Source organism: Heterodontus francisci, unplaced genomic scaffold (genome assembly GCF_036365525.1).
Source record: "Heterodontus francisci isolate sHetFra1 unplaced genomic scaffold, sHetFra1.hap1 HAP1_SCAFFOLD_63, whole genome shotgun sequence".
In the NCBI taxonomy this organism is placed as follows: Eukaryota; Metazoa; Chordata; class Chondrichthyes; order Heterodontiformes; family Heterodontidae; genus Heterodontus; species Heterodontus francisci.
In genome coordinates, this window is record NW_027142037.1 from 3,531,021 (window position 1) to 3,548,348 (window position 17,328).

Sequence of the window (17,328 nt, forward strand, 5' to 3'; positions counted from 1 at the left end):
TCGGTGTATGTCTTTGTTACTTGGTGTCAGTGTATGTCTGTGTTAGTTGGTGGAAGTGTGTGTCTGTGTTACTGGGTATCAGTGTATGTCTTTGTTCCTTGGTGTCAGTGTATGACTGTGTTACTTGGTGTAAGTGTGTGTCTGTGTCACTGGGTGTCAGTGTGTGTCTATGTTACTTGGTGTAAGTGTGTGTCTTTGTTACTTGGTGTCAGTGTATATCTGTGTTACTTGGTGTAAGTGTGTGTCTTTGTTACCTGGTGTAATTGTATGTCTTTGTTACTTGGTGTCAGTGTATGTCTGTGTTATTTGGTGTAAGTGTATGTCTTTGTTACTGGGTGTCAGTGTGTGTCTGTGTTACTGGGTATCAGTGCATGTCTTTGTGACTTGGTATCAGTGTATGTCTTTGTTACTGGGTGTCAGTGTGGGTCTGTGTTACAGGGTATCAGTGTATGTCTTTGTGACTTGGTATCAGTTTATGTCTTTGTTACTGGGTGTCAGTGTGTGTCTGTGTTCCTGGGCATCAGTGTATGTCTTTGTGACTTGGTGTCAGTGTATGTCTTTGTTACTGGGTGTCAGTGTGTGTCTTTGTGACTTGGTGTCAGTGTATGTCTGTGTTACTGTTTCTTAGTGTTTCTCTGTGTTACTGGGTGTCAGTGTGTGTTTGTTTGTGTTACTGGGTGTCAGTTTATGTCTTTGTTATTTGGTGTAACTGTGTGTCTGTGTTACTGGGTACCAGTGTCTGTCTTTGTTACTTGCTGTAAGTGTGTGTCTTTGTTACGTGGTGTAATTGTATGTCTTTGTTACTTGGTGTCAGTTTATGTCTGTGTTACTTGGTGTAAGTGTATGTCTTTGTTACTTGGTGTAAGTGAGTGTCTGTGTTACTTGGTGTAAGTTTGTGTCTGTGTTCCTGGGTATCAGTGTATGTCTTTGTTACTTGGTGTCAGTGTATGTCTGTGTTAGTTGGTGTAAGTGTGTGTCTGTGTTACTGGGTATCAGTGGATGTCTTTGCTCCTTGGTGTCAGTGTATGACTGTGTTACTTGGTGTAAGTGTGTGTCTGTGTCACTGGGTGTCAGTGTGTGTCTATGTTACTTGGTGTCCGTGTGCGTCTGTGTTACTGGGTGTCAGTGCATATCTTTGTTACTTGGTGTCAGTGTATATCTGTGTTACTTGGTGTAAGTGTGTGTCTTTGTTACCTGGTGTAATTGTATGTCTTTGTTACTTGGTGTCAGTGTATGTCTGTGTTATTTGGTGTAAGTGTATGTCTTTGTTACTTGGTGTAAGTGTGTGTCTGTGTTACTTGGTGTAAGTGTATGTCTGTGTTCCTGGGTATCAGTGAATGTCTTTGTTACTTGGTGTCAGTGTATGTCTGTGTTACTTGGTGTAAGCGTGTGTCTGTGTTTCTGGGTATCAGTGTATGTCTTTGTTACTTGGTGTCAGTGTATGTCTGTGTTGCTTGGTGTAAGTGTGTGTCTGTGTTACTGGGTGTCAGTGTGTGTCTGTGTTATTTGGCGTAATTGTGTGTCTTTGTTATTGGTGTCCGTGTGTGTCTGTCTTACTGGTTGTCAGTGTATGTCTTTGTTCCTGGGTGTCAGTGTATGTCTTTGTTACTTGGTGTAAGTGTGTGTCTGTGTCACTGGGTATCAGTGTATGTCTTTGTTACTTGGTGTCAGTGTATGTCTGTGTTAATTGGTGTAAGTGTATGTCTTTGTTACTTGGTGTAAGTGAGTGTCTGTGTTACTTGGTGTAAGTTTGTGTCTGTGTTCCTGGGTATCAGTGTATGTCTTTGTTACTTGGTGTCAGTGTATGTCTGTGTTAGTTGGTGTAAGTGTGTGTCTGTGTTACAGGGTATCAGTGTATGTCTTTGTGACTTGGTGTCTGTGTACGTCTTTGTTACTTGGTGTCAGTGTGTGTCTGTGTTATTGTGTATCAGTGTATGTCTTTGTGACGTGGTATCAGTGTATGTCTTTGTTACTGGGTGTCAGTGTGTGTCTGTGTTACTGGGTATCAGTGTATGTCTTTGTGACTTGGTATCAGTGTATGTCTTTGTTACTGGGTGTCAGTGTGTGTCTGTGTTACTAGGTATCAGTGTCTGCCTTTGTTACTTGGTGTCAGAGAGTCTCTTTGTTACTTGGTGTAATTGTATGTCTTTGTAACTTGGTGTCAGTGTATGTCCGTATTACTTTGTGTAAGTGTATGTCTTTGTTACTTCGTATCAGTGTATGTCTGTGTTACTTGGTGTAAGTGTGTGTCTTTGTTACTTGGTGTAAGTGTATGTCTTTGTTACTTGGTGTCAGTGCATGTCTTTGTTACTTCGTGTCAGTGTGTGTCTGTGTTACTTGGTATCAGTGTATGTCTTTGTGACTTGGCATCAGTGTATGCCTTTGTTACTGGGTGGCAGTGTGTGTCTGTGTTGCTGGGTTTCAGTGTATCTCTTTGTGACTTGGTATCAGTGTATGTCTTTGTTGCTGGGTGTCAGTGTGTGTCTTTGTGACTTGGTGTCAGTGTATGTCTTTGTTACTTGGTGTAAGTGTGTGTCTGTGATACTGGGTATCAGTGTATGTCTTTGTTACTTGGTGTCAGTGTCTGTCTGTGTTACTTGGTGTAAGTGTGTGACATTGTTACTTGGTGTCTGTGTACGTCTTTGTTACTTGGTGTCAGTGTGTGTCTGTGTTATTGTGTATCAGTGTATGTCTTTGTGACGTGATATCAGTGTATGTCTTTGTTACTGTGTGTCAGTGTGTGCCTGTGTTACTGGGTATCAGTGTATGTCTTTGTGACTTGGTATCAGTGTATGTCTTTGTTACTGGGTGTCAGTGTGTGTCTGTGTTACTAGGTATCAGTGTCTGTCTTTGTTACTTGGTGTCAGAGTGTGTCTTTGTTACTTGGTGTAATTGTATGTCTTTGTAACTTGGTGTCTGTGCATGTCCGTATTACTTGGTGTAAGTGTATGTCTTTGTTACTTGGTGTAAGTGTGTGCCTGTGTCACTTGGTGTAAGTGTGTGACTGTGTTCCTGGGTATCACTGTATGTCTTTGTTACTTGGTGTCAGTGTATGCCTGTGTTACGTGGTGTAAGTGTGTGTCTGTGTTACTTGGTGTCAGCGTATGTCTGTGTTACTTGGTGAAAGTGTGTGTCTGTTTTACTCGGTGTCAGTGTGTGTCTGTTTTACTTGGTGTAAGTGTGTGTCTTTGTTACTTGGTGTCCGTGTGTGGCTGTGTTACTGGGTGTCAGTGCATGTCTTTGTTACTTGGTGTCAGTGTATATCTGTGTTACTTGGTGTAAGTGTGTGTCTTTGTTACTTGGTGTAATTGTATGTCTTTTTTACCTGGTGTCAGTGTATGTCTGTGTTACTTGGTGTCAGTGTATGTCTGTGTTACTTGGTGTATGTGTATGTCTGTGTTACTTGGTGTAAGTGTGTGTCTGTGTTACTGGGTGTCTGTGTATGTCTGTGTTACTTGGTGTAAGTGTGTGTCTGTGTTATTGGGTGTCAGCGTGTGTCTGTGTTACTTGGTGTAAGTCTGTGTCTTTGTTACTTGGTGTAAGTGTGTGTCTGTGTTACTGGGTGTCAGTGTATGTCTTTGTTACTGGTTATCAGTGTATGTCTTTGTTACTTGGTGTCAGTGTATGTCTTTGTTACTGGGAGTCAGTGTCTGTCTTTGCGACTTGGTGTCATTGTATGTCTTTGTTACTTGGTGTAAGTGTGCGTCTGAGTTACTGGGTATCAGTGTATGTCTTTGTTACTTGGTGTAAGTGTGTGTCTTTGATACTTGGTGTAAGTGTATGTCTTTGTTACTTGGTGTCAGTGTATGTCTTTGTTACTTGGTGTAAGTGTGTGTCTGTGCTACTTGGTGTAAGTGTGTGTCTGTGTTCCTGGGTATCAGTGTATGTCTTTGCGACTTGGTGTCAGTGTATGTCTTTGTTACTTGGTGTAAGTGTGCGTCTGAGTTACTGGGTATCAGTGTATGTCTTTCTTACTTGGTGTAATTGTCTGTCTTTGTTACTTGGTGTGAGTGTATTTCTTTGTTACTTGGTGTCAGTGTATGTCTTTGTTACTTGGTGTCAGTGTGTGTCTGTGTTACTGGGTATCAGTGTATGTCTTTGTGACTTGGTATCAGTGTATGTCTGTGTTACTGGGTATCAGTGTATGTCTTTGTTACTTGGTGTCAGCGTATGTCTGTGTTACTTGGTGTAAGTGTGTGTCTGTTTTACTGGGTGTCAGTGTGCGTCTGTTTTACTTGGTGTAAGTGTGTGACTTTGTTACTTGGTGTCCGTGTGTGTCTGTGTTACTGGGTGTCAGTGCATGTCTTTGTTACTTGGTGTCAGTGTATACCTGTGTTACTTGGTGCAAGTGTGTGTCTTTGTTACTTGGTGTAATATTATGTCTTTGTTACTTGGTGTCAGTGTATGTCTGTGTTACTTGGTGTAAGTGTATGTCTTTGTTACTTGGTGTAAGTGTGTGTCTGTGTTACTTGGTGTAAGTGTGTGTCTGTGTTCCTGGGTATCAGTGTATGTCTTTGTTACTTGGTTTCAGTTCATGTCAAAATACTTGGTGTAAGTGCATGTCGTTGTTACTTGGTGTAATTGTCTGTCTTTGTTACTTGGTGTGAGGGGGTGTCTGTGTTACTTGGTGTAAGTGTGTGTCTTTGTTACTTGGTGTCCGTGTGTGTCTGTGTTACTGGGTGTCAGTGCATGTCTTTGTTACTTGGTGTAATTGTATGTCTTTGTTACTTGGTGTCAGTGTATGTCTGTGTTACTTGGTGTCAGTGCATATCTGTGTTACTTGGTGTAAGTGTGGGTCTCTGTTACTTGGTGTAACTGTATGTCTTTGTTACTTGGTGTCCGTGTATGTCTGTGTTACTTGGTGTAAGTGTATGTCGTTGTTACTTGTTGTAAGTGTGTGACCGTGTTACTTGGTGTATGTGTATGTCTGTGTTACTTGGTGTAAGTGTGTGTCTGTGTTACTGGGTGTCAGCGTGTGTCTGTGTTACTTGGTGTACGTCTGTGTCTTTGTTACTTGGTGTAAGTGTGTGTCCGTGTTACTGGGTGTCAGTGCATGTCTTTGTTACTGGTTATCAGTGTATATCTTTGTTACTTGGTGTCAGTGTATGTCTGTGTTACTTGGTTTAAGTGTGTGTCTTTGTTACTTGGTGTAAGTGTGTGTCTTTGCTACTTGGTGTAAGTGTATGTCTTTGTTACTTGGTGAAAGTGCGTGTCTTTGTTACTTCGTGTCAGGGTATGTCTTTGTTACTTGATGTAAGTGTGTGTCTTTGTTACTTGGTGTCATTGTATGTGTTTGTGACTTGGTGTCAGTGGATGTCTTTGTTACTGGGTGTCACTGTATGTCTTTGTTACTTGGTGTAAGTGTATGTCAAAATAATTGGTGGAAGTGTATATCTGTGTTACTTGCTGTAAGTGTATGTCTTTGTTACTTGGTGTCATTGTCTGTGTTTGTGACTTAGTGTCAGTGGATGTCTTTGTTACTGGGTGTCACTGTCTGTCTTTGTTACTTGGTGTAATTGTCTGTCTTTAATACTTGGTGTCAGTGTATGTCTGTGTTACTTGGTGTAAGTGTGTGTCTTTGTTACTTGGTGTCCGTGTGTGTCTGTGTTACTGGGTGTCAGTGCATGTCTTTGTTACTGGGTGTCAGTGTATGTCAAAATACTTGGTGTAAGTGTATGTCTTTGTTACTTGGTGTCAGTGTTTAGCTTTGTTACTTGGTGCAAGTGTATGTCTTTGTTACTTCGTGTCAGGGTATGTCTTTGTTACTTGGTGCAAGTGTGTGTCTTTGTTAATTGGTGTCAGTGTGTGCCGGTGTTCCTGGGTGTCAGTGTATGACTTTGTTACTTGGTGTAAGTGTATGTCTTTGTTACTTGGTGTCATTGTATGTGTTTGTGACTTGGTGTCAGTGGATGTCTTTGTTACTGGGTGTCACTTTATGTCTTTGTTACTTGGTGTAAGTGTATGTCAAAATACTTGGTGTAAGTGTATGTCTGTGTTACTTGGTGTAAGAGTATGTCTTTGTTACTTGGTGTAAGTGTGTGTCTTTGTTACTTGGTGTCAGTGTATGTCTGTGTTACTTGGTGTAAGTGTGTGTCTTTTTTACTTGGTGTAAGTGTATGTCATTGTTACTTGGTGTCAGTGTATGTCTTTGATACTTGGTGTAATTGTGTGTCTTTGTTACTGGGTATCAATGTATGTCAGTGTTACTGGGGGTCAGTGTGTGTCTGTGTTACCGGGGGTCAGTGTGTGTTTCTAACTGGGTGTCAGTGTATGTCTTTGGTACTTGGTGTAAGTGTGTGTCTGTGTTACTGGGTATCACTGTCTGTCTTTGTTACTTGGTGTCAGTGTATGTCTTTGTTACTTGGTGTAAGTGTGTAATTGTGTTCCTGGGTATCAGTGTATGTCTGTGTTACTGGGGTTCAGTGTGCGTCTGTGTTACTGGGGGTCTGTGTGTGTCTTTGTTACTTGGTGTAAGTGTATGTCTTTGTTACTTGGTGTCAGTGTATGTGTTTGTGACTTGGTGTCATTGTATGTCTTTGTTACTGGGTGTCAGTGTATGTCTTTGTTACTTTGTGTAATTGTCTGTTTTTGTTACTTGGCGTAAGTGTATGTCTTTGTTACTTGGTGTCAGTGTATTTCTTTGTTACTTGGTTTCAGTGTATGTCTTTGTTACTGGGTGTCAGTGTATGTCTTTGTTACTTGGTGTCAGTGTATGTCTTTGATACTTGGTGTAATTGTGTGTCTGTGTTACTGGGTATCAGTGCATGTCTGTGTTACTGGGGGTCAGTGTGTGTCTGTGTTACTGGGGGTCAGTGTGTGTTTCTAAATGGGTGTCAGTGTGTGTCTGTGTTACTGGGTATCAGTGAATGTCTTTGTAACTTCGTGTAAGTTTATGTCTTTGTTACTTGGTGTCAGTGTATGTGTTTGTGACTTGGTGTCATTGTATGTCTTTGTTACTGGGTGTCAGTGTATGTCTTTGTTACTTTGTGTAAGTGTATGTCAAAATATTTAGTGTAAGTGTATGTCTTTGTTACTTGGTGTAATTGTCTGTCTTTGTTGCTTGGTGTAAGTGTATGTTTTTATTACTTGGTGTCAGTGCATGTCTTTGTTACTTGGTGTCAGTGTATGTCTGTGTTACTTGGTGTAAGTGTGTGTCTTTTTTACTTGGTGTAAGTGTATGTCATTGTTACTTGGTGTCAGTGTATGTCTTTGTTACTTGGTGAAAGTGCGTGTCTTTGTTACTTCGTGTCAGGGTATCTCTTTGTTACTTGATGTAAGTGTGTGTCTTTGTTAATTGGGGTCAGGGTGTGCCTGTGTTCCTGGGTGTCAGTGTATGTCTTTGTTACTTGGTGTAAGTGTGTGTCTGTGTTACTGGGTATCAGTGTCTGTCTTTGTTACTTGGTGTCATTGTATGACTTTGATACTTGGTGTAATTGTGTGTCTGTGTTACTGGGTATCAGTGTATGTCTGTGTTACTGGGGGTCAGTGTGTGTCTGTGTTACTGGGGGTCAGCGTGTGTTTCTAACTTGGTGTCGGTTTGTGTCTTTGTTACTGAATATCAGTGTATGTCTTTGTTACTTGGTGTAAGTGTATGTCTTTGTTACTTGGTGTCATTGTATGTCTTTGTTACTGGGTGTAAGTGTATGCCTTTGTTACTTGGTGCAACTGTCTGTCTTTGTTATTTGGTGTAAGTGTATGTCTGTGTAACTTGGTGGAAGTGTGTGTCTTTGTTACTTGGTGTCCGTGTGTGTCTGTGTTACTGGGTGTCAGTGCATGTCTTTGTTACTGGGTGTCAGTGTATGTCAAAATACTTGGTGTAAGTGTATGTGTTTGTTACTTGGTGTCAGGGTTTAGCTTTGTTACTTGGTGCAAGTGTATGTCTTTGTTACTTCGTGTCAGGGTATGTCTTTGTTAATTGGTGTAAGTGTGTGTCTTTGTTAATTGGTGTCAGTGTGTGCCGGTGTTCCTGGGTGTCAGTGTATGTCTTTGTTACTTGGTGTAAGTGTATGTCTTTGTTACTTGGTGTCATTGTATGTGTTTGTGACTTGGTGTCAGTGGATGTCTTTGTTACTGGGTGTCACTGTATGTCTTTGTTACGTGGTGTAAGTGTATGTCAAAATACTTGGTGTAAGTGTATGTCTGTGTTACTTGGTGTAAGTGCATGTCTTTGTTACTTGGTGTCAGTGTATGTCTTTGATACTTGGTGTAATTGTGTGTCTTTGTTGCTGGGTATCAATGTATGTCTGTGTTACTGGGGTCAGTGTGTGTCTGTGTTACTGGGGATCAGTGTGTGTTTCTAACTGGGTGTCAGTGTATGTCTTTGTTACTTGGTGTAAGTCTGAGTCTGTGTTACTGGGTAACAGTGTCTGTCTTTGTTACTTGGTGTCAGTGTATGTCTTTGTTACTTGGTGTAAGTGTGTAATTGTGTTACTGGGTATCAGTGTATGTCTGTGTTACTGGGGTTCAGTGTGTGTCTGTGTTACTGGGGGTCTGTGTGTGTCTTTGTTACTTGGTGTAAGTGTATGTCTTTGTTACTTGGTGTCAGTGTATGTGTTTGTGACTTGGTGTCATTGTATGTCTTTGTTACTGGGTGTCAGTGTATGTCTTTGTTACTTGGTGTAAGTGTATGTCAAAATACTTGGTGTAAGTGTCTGTCTTTGTTACTTGGTGTAATTGTCTGTTTTTGTTACTTGGCGTAAGTGTATGTCTTTGTTACTTGGTGTCAGTGTATGTCTTTGTTAATTGGTGTCAGTGTATGTCTGTGTTACTTGGTGTAAGTGTATGTCTTTGTTACTGGGTGACAGTGTGTGTCTGTGTTACTGGGTGTCAGTGTATGTCTTTGTTACTGGGTGTCAGTGTATGTCTTTGTTACTTGGTGTCAATGTATGTCTGTGTTACTGGGGTTCAGTGTGTGTCTGTGTTACTGGGGGTCAGTGCGTGTTTCTAACTGGGTGTCAGTGTGTGTCTGTGTTACTGGGTATCAGTGTATGTCTTTGTTACTTGGTGTAAGTGTATGTCTTTGTTACTTGGTGTCAGTGTTTGTGTTTGTGACTTGGTGTCATTGTATGTCTTTGTTACTGGGTGTCAGTGTATGTCTCTGTTACTTGGTCTCGGTGTATGTCAAAATACTTGGTGTAAGTGTATGTCTTTGTTACTTGGTGTAATTGTCTGTCTTTGTTACTTGGTGTAAGTGTATGTTTTTGTTACTTGGTGTCAGTGTATGTCTTTGTTACTTGGTGTCAGTGTATGTCTGTGTTACTTGGTGTAAGTGTGTGTCTTTGTTACTTGGTGTAAGTGTATGTCATTGTTACTTGGTGTCAGTGTATGTCTTTGTTACTTGGTGAAAGTGCGTGTCTTTGTTACTTCGTGTCAGGGTACGTCTTTGTTACTTGATGTAAGTGTGTGTCTTTGTTAATTGGTGTCAGTGTGTGCCGGTGTTCCTGGGTGTCAGTGTATGTCTTTGTTACTTGGTGTAAGTGTGTGTCTGTGTTACTGGGTATCAATGTCTGTATTTGTTACTTGGTGTCATTGTATGTCTTTGATACTTGGTGTAATTGTGTGTCTGTGTTACTCGGTATCAGTGCATGTCTGTGTTACTGGGGGTCAGTGTGTGTCTGTGTTACTGGGGGTCAGTGTGTGTTTCTAAATGGGTGTCAGTTTGTGTCTGTGTTACTGGGTATCAGTGTATGTCTTTGTTACTTGGTGTAAGTGTATGTCTTTGTTACTTGGTGTCAGTGTATGTGTTTGTGACTTGTTGTCAGTGTATGTCAAAATATTTGGTGTAATTGTATGTCTTTGTTACTTGGTGTCAGTGTATGTCTTTGTCACTTGGGGTAAGTGTGTGTCTTTGTTACTTCGTGTCAGGGTATGTCTTTGTTACTTGACGTAAGTGTGTGTCTCTGTTAATTGGTGTCAGTGTGTGTCTGTGTTCCTGGGTGTCAGTGTATGTCTTTGTTACTTGGTGTAATTGTATGTCTTTGTTACTTGGTGTCATTGTATGTGTTTGTGACTTGGTGTCAGTGAATGTCTTTCTTACTGGGTGTCACTGTATGTCTTTGTTACTTGGTGTAAGTGTATGTCAAAATACTTGGTGTAAGTGTATATCTGTGTTACTTGGTGTAAGCGTATGTCTTTGTTACTTGGTGTAAGTGTGTGTCTGTGTTACTGGGTATCAGTGTCTGTCTTTGCTACTTGGTGTCAGTGTATCACTTTGATACTTGGTTCAATTGTGTGTCTGTGTTACTGGGTATCAGTGTATGTCTGTGTTACTGGGGGTCAGTGTGTGTCTGTGTTACTGGGGGTCAGTGTGTGTTTCTAACTGGGTGTCAGTTTGTGTCTGTGTCACTGGGTATCAGTGTATGTGTTTGTTACTTGGTGTTAGTGTATGTCTTTGTTACTTGGTGTCAGTGTATGTGTTTGCGACTTGGTGTCATTGTATGTCTTTGTTACTGGGTGTAAGTGTTTGTCTTTGTTACTTGGTGTAATTGTCTGTCTTTGTTACTTGGTGTAAGTGTATGTTTTTGTTACTTGGTGTCAGTGTATGTCTTTGTTACTTGGTGTCAGTGTATGTCTGTGTTACTTGGTGTAAGTCTGTTTCTTTGTTACTTGGTGTAAGTGTATGTCTTTGTTACTTGGTGTCAGTGTATGTCTTTGTTACTTGGTGAAAGTGCGTGTCTTTGTTACTTCGTGTCAGGGTATGTCTTTGCTACTTGATGTAAGTGTGTGTCTTTGTTAATTGGTGTCAGTGTGTGCCTGTGTTCCTGGGTGTCAGTGTATGTCTTTGTTACTTGGTGTAATTGTATGTCTTTGTTACTTGGTGTCATTGTATGTGTTTGTGACTTGGTGTCATTGGATGTCTTTGTTACTGGGTGTCACTGTCTGTCTTTGTTACTTGGTGTCAGTGTATGTCAAAATACTTGGTGTAAGTGTATGTCTTTGTTACTTGGTGTAAGGGTGTGTCTGTGCTACTGGGTATCAGTGTCTGTCTTTGTTACTTGGTGTCATCGTATGTCTTTGATACTTGGTGTAATTGTGTGTCTGTGTTACTGGGTATCAGTGTATGTCTGTGTTACTGGGGGTCAGTGTGTGTCTGTGTTACTGGAGGTCAGTGTGTGTTTCTAACTGGGTGTCAGTTTGTGTCTGTGTTACTGGGTATCAGTGTATGTCTTTGTTACTTGGTGTCATTGTATGTGTTTGTGACTTGGTGTCATTGTATGTCTTTGTTACTGGGTGTAAGTGTATGTCTTTGTTACTTGGTGTAATTGTCTGTCTTTGTTATTTGGTGTAAGTGTATGTCTTTGATACTTGGTGTCAGTGTATGTCTTTGTTACTTGGTTACTTGGTGCAAGTGTCTGTCTTTCTTACTTGGTGAAAGTGCGTGTCTTTGTTACTGGGTGTCAGTATATGTCAAAATACTAGGTGTAAGTGTATGTCTTTGTTACTTGGTGTCAGTGTTTAGCTTTGTTACTTGGTGCAAGTGTATGTCTTTGTTACTTCGTGTCAGGGTATGTCTTTGTTACTTCGTGTAAGTGTGTGTCTTTGTTACTTGGTGTAAGTGTGTAATTGTGTTACTGGGTTCAGTGTGTGTCTGTGTTACTGGGGTTCAGTGTGTGCCGGTGTTCCTGGGTGTCAGTGTATGTCTTTGTCACTTGGTGTAAGTGTATGTCTTTGTTACTTGGTGTCATTGTATGTGTTTGTGACTTGGTGTCAGTGGATGTCTTTGTTACTGGGTGTCACTGTATGTCTTTGTTACTTGGTGTAAGTGTATGTCAACATACTTGGTGTAAGTGTATGTCTGTGTTACTTGGTGTAAGTGTATGTCTTTGTTACTTGGTGTCAGTGTATGTCTTTGATACTTGGTGTAAGTGTGTGTCTGTGTTACTGGGTATCAGTGTCTGTCTTTGTTACTTGGAGTCAGTGCATGTCTTTGTTACTTGGTGTAAGTGTGTAATTGTGTTACTGGGTATCAGTGTATGTGTGTGTTACTGGGGTTCAGTGTGTGTCTGTGTTACTGGGGGTATGTGTGTGTCTTTGTTTCTTGGTTTAATGTATGTCTTTGTTACTTGGTGTCAGTGTATGTGTTTGTGAAATGGTGTCATTGTATGTCTTTGTTACTGGGAATCAGTGTATGTCTTTGTTACTTGGTGTTAGTGTATGTCTTTGTTACTTGGTGTCAGTGTATGTGTTTGCGACTGGGTGTCATTGTATGTCTTTGTTACTGGGTGTCAGTGTTTGTCTTTGCTACTTGGTGTAATTGTCTGTCTTTGTTACTTGGTGTAATTGTATGTTTTTGTTACTTGGTGTCAGTGTATGTCTTTGTTACTTGGTGTCAGTGTATGTCTGTGTTACTTGGTTTAAGTGTGTGTCTTTGTTACTTGGTGTAAGTGTATGTCTTTGCTACTTGGTGTAAGTGTATGTCTTTGTTACTTGGTGAAAGTGCGTGTCTTTGTTACTTCGTGTCAGGGTATGTCTTTGTTACTTGATGTAAGTGTGTGTCAAAATAATTGGTGGAAGTGTATATCTGTGTTACTTGCTGTAAGTGTATGTCTTTGTTACTTGGTGTCATTGTCTGTGTTTGTGACTTGGTGTCAGTGGATGTCTTTGTTAGTGGGTGTCACTGTATGTCTTTGTTACTTGGTGTAAGTGTATGTCAAAATAATTGGTGGAAGTGTATATCTGTGTTACTTGCTGTAAGTGTATGTCTTTGTTACTTGGTGTCATTGTCTGTGTTTGTTACTTGGTGTCAGTGGATGTCTTTGTTACTGGGTGTCACTGTCTGTCTTTGTTACTTGGTGTAATTGTCTGTCTTTAATACTTGGTGTCAGTGTATGTCTGTGTTACTTGGTGTAAGTGTGTGTCTTTGTTACTTGGTGTCCACGTGTGTCTGTGTTACTGGGTGTCAGTGCATGTCTTTGTTACTGGGTGTCAGTGTATGTCAAAATACTTGGTGTAAGTGTATGTCTTTGTTACTTGGTGTCAGTGTTTAGCTTTGTTACTTGGTGTAAGTGTGTGTCTTTGTTAATTGGTGTCAGTGTGTGCCGGTGTTCCTGGGTGTCAGTGTATGACTTTGTTACTTGGTGTAAGTGTATGTCTTTGTTACTTGGTGTCATTGTATGTGTTTGTGACTTGTTGTCAGTGGATGTCTTTGTTACTGGGTGTCACTGTATGTCTTTGTTACTTGGTGTAAGTGTATGTCAAAATACTTGGTGTAAGTGTATGTCTGTGTTACTTGGTGTAAGTGTATGTCTTTGTTACTTGGTGTCAGTGTATGTCTTTGATACTTGGTGTAATTGTGTGTCTTTGTTACTGGGTATCAATGTATGTCAGTGTTACTGGGGGTCAGTGTGTGTCTGTGTTACCGGGGGTCAGTGCGTGTTTCTAACTGTGTGTCAGTGTATGTCTTTGTTACTTGGTGTAAGTGTGTGTCTGTGTTACTGGGTATCACTGTCTGTCTTTGTTACTTGGTGTCAGTGTATGTCTTTGTTACTTGGTGTAAGTGTGTAATTGTGTTCCTGGGAATCAGTGTATGACTGTGTTACTGGGGTTCAGTGTGTGTCTGTGTTACTGGGGGTCTGTGTGTGTCTTTGTTACTTGGTGTAAGTGTATGTCTTTGTTACTTGGTGTCAGTGTATGTGTTTGTGACTTGGTGTCATTGTATGACTTTGTTACTGGGTGTCAGTGTATGTCTTTGTTACTTGGTGTAAGTGTATGTCAAAATACTTGGTGTAAGTGTATGTCTTTGTTACTTGGTGTAATTGTCTGTTTTTGTTACTTGGCATAAGTGTATGTCTTTAATACTTGGTGTAAGTGTATATCTGTGTTACTTGGTGTTAGTGTATGTCTTTGTTACTTGGTGTCAGTGTATGTGTTTGCGACTTGGGGTCATTGTATGTCTTTGTTACTGTGTGTCAGTGTTTGTCTTTGTTACTTGGTGTAATTGTCTGTCTTTGTTACTTGGTGTAATTGTATGTTTTTGTTACTTGGTGTCAGTGTATGTCTTTGTTACTTGGTGTCAGTGTATGTCTGTGTTACTTGGTTTAAGTGTGTGTCTTTGTTACTTGGTGTAAGTGTGTGTCTTTGCTACTTGGTGTAAGTGTATGTCTTTGTTACTTGGTGAAAGTGCGTGTCTTTGTTACTTCGTGTCAGGGTATGTCTTTGTTACTTGATGTAAGTGTGTGTCTTTGTTACTTGGTGTCATTGTATGTGTTTGTGACTTGGTGTCAGTGGATGTCTTTGTTACTGGGTGTCACTGTATGTCTTTGTTACTTGGTGTAAGTGTATGTCAAAATAATTGGTGCAAGTGTATATCTGTGTTACTTGCTGTAAGTGTATGTCTTTGTTACTTGGTGTCATTGTCTGTGTTTGTGACTTAGTGTCAGTGGATGTCTTTGTTACTGGGTGTCACTGTCTGTCTTTGTTACTTGGTGTAATTGTCTGTCTTTAATACTTGGTGTCAGTGTATGTCTGTGTTACTTGGTGTAAGTGTGTGTCTTTGTTACTTGGTGTCCGTGTGTGTCTGTGTTACTGGGTGTCAGTGCATGTCTTTGTTACTGGGTGTCAGTGTATGTCAAAATACTTGGTGTAAGTGTATGTCTTTGTTACTTGGTGTCAGTGTTTAGCTTTGTTACTTGGTGCAAGTGTATGTCTTTGTTACTTCGTGTCAGGGTATGTCTTTGTTACTTGGTGCAAGTGTGTGTCTTTGTTAATTGGTGTCAGTGTGTGCCGGTGTTCCTGGGTGTCAGTGTATGACTTTGTTACTTGGTGTAAGTGTATGTCTTTGTTACTTGGTGTCATTGTATGTGTTTGTGACTTGGTGTCAGTGGATGTCTTTGTTACTGGGTGTCACTGTATGTCTTTGTTACTTGGTGTAAGTGTATGTCAAAATACTTGGTGTAAGTGTATGTCTGTGTTACTTGGTGTAAGAGTATGTCTTTGTTACTTGGTGTAAGTGTGTGTCTTTGTTACTTGGTGTCAGTGTATGTCTGTGTTACTTGGTGTAAGTGTGTGTCTTTTTTACTTGGTGTAAGTGTATGTCATTGTTACTTGGTGTCAGTGTATGTCTTTGATACTTGGTGTAATTGTGTGTCTTTGTTACTGGGTATCAATGTATGTCAGTGTTACTGGGGGTCAGTGTGTGTCTGTGTTACCGGGGGTCAGTGTGTGTTTCTAACTGGGTGTCAGTGTATGTCTTTGGTACTTGGTGTAAGTGTGTGTCTGTGTTACTGGGTATCACTGTCTGTCTTTGTTACTTGGTGTCAGTGTATGTCTTTGTTACTTGGTGTAAGTGTGTAATTGTGTTCCTGGGTATCAGTGTATGTCTGTGTTACTGGGGTTCAGTGTGCGTCTGTGTTACTGGGGGTCTGTGTGTGTCTTTGTTACTTGGTGTAAGTGTATGTCTTTGTTACTTGGTGTCAGTGTATGTGTTTGTGACTTGGTGTCATTGTATGTCTTTGTTACTGGGTGTCAGTGTATGTCTTTGTTACTTGGTGTAATTGTCTGTTTTTGTTACTTGGCGTAAGTGTATGTCTTTGTTACTTGGTGTCAGTGTATTTCTTTGTTACTTGGTTTCAGTGTATGTCTTTGTTACTGGGTGTCAGTGTATGTCTTTGTTACTTGGTGTCAGTGTATGTCTTTGATACTTGGTGTAATTGTGTGTCTGTGTTACTGGGTATCAGTGCATGTCTGTGTTACTGGGGGTCAGTGTGTGTCTGTGTTACTGGGGGTCAGTGTGTGTTTCTAAATGGGTGTCAGTGTGTGTCTGTGTTACTGGGTATCAGTGAATGTCTTTGTAACTTCGTGTAAGTTTATGTCTTTGTTACTTGGTGTCAGTGTATGTGTTTGTGACTTGGTGTCATTGTATGTCTTTGTTACTGGGTGTCAGTGTATGTCTTTGTTACTTTGTGTAAGTGTATGTCAAAATATTTAGTGTAAGTGTATGTCTTTGTTACTTGGTGTAATTGTCTGTCTTTGTTGCTTGGTGTAAGTGTATGTTTTTATTACTTGGTGTCAGTGCATGTCTTTGTTACTTGGTGTCAGTGTATGTCTGTGTTACTTGGTGTAAGTGTGTGTCTTTTTTACTTGGTGTAAGTGTATGTCATTGTTACTTGGTGTCAGTGTATGTCTTTGTTACTTGGTGAAAGTGCGTGTCTTTGTTACTTCGTGTCAGGGTATCTCTTTGTTACTTGATGTAAGTGTGTGTCTTTGTTAATTGGGGTCAGGGTGTGCCTGTGTTCCTGGGTGTCAGTGTATGTCTTTGTTACTTGGTGTAAGTGTGTGTCTGTGTTACTGGGTATCAGTGTCTGTCTTTGTTACTTGGTGTCATTGTATGACTTTGATACTTGGTGTAATTGTGTGTCTGTGTTACTGGGTATCAGTGTATGTCTGTGTTACTGGGGGTCAGTGTGTGTCTGTGTTACTGGGGGTCAGCGTGTGTTTCTAACTTGGTGTCGGTTTGTGTCTTTGTTACTGAATATCAGTGTATGTCTTTGTTACTTGGTGTAAGTGTATGTCTTTGTTACTTGGTGTCATTGTATGTCTTTGTTACTGGGTGTAAGTGTATGCCTTTGTTACTTGGTGCAACTGTCTGTCTTTGTTATTTGGTGTAAGTGTATGTCTGTGTAACTTGGTGGAAGTGTGTGTCTTTGTTACTTGGTGTCCGTGTGTGTCTGTGTTACTGGGTGTCAGTGCATGTCTTTGTTACTGGGTGTCAGTGTATGTCAAAATACTTGGTGTAAGTGTATGTGTTTGTTACTTGGTGTCAGGGTTTAGCTTTGTTACTTGGTGCAAGTGTATGTCTTTGTTACTTCGTGTCAGGGTATGTCTTTGTTAATTGGTGTAAGTGTGTGTCTTTGTTAATTGGTGTCAGTGTGTGAAGGTGTTCCTGGGTGTCAGTGTATGTCTTTGTTACTTGGTGTAAGTGTATGTCTTTGTTACTTGGTGTCATTGTATGTGTTTGTGACTTGGTGTCAGTGGATGTCTTTGTTACTGGGTGTCACTGTATGTCTTTGTTACGTGGTGTAAGTGTATGTCAAAATACTTGGTGTAAGTGTATGTCTGTGTTACTTGGTGTAAGTGCATGTCTTTGTTACTTGGTGTCAGTGTATGTCTTTGATACTTGGTGTAATTGTGTGTCTTTGTTGCTGGGTATCAATGTATGTCTGTGTTACTGGGGTCAGTGTGTGTCTGTGTTACTGGGGATCAGTGTGTGTTTCTAACTGGGTGTCAGTGTATGTCTTTGTTACTTGGTGTAAGTCTGAGTCTGTGTTACTGGGTATCAGTGTCTGTCTTTGTTACTTGGTGTCAGTGTATGTCTTTGTTACTTGGTGTAAG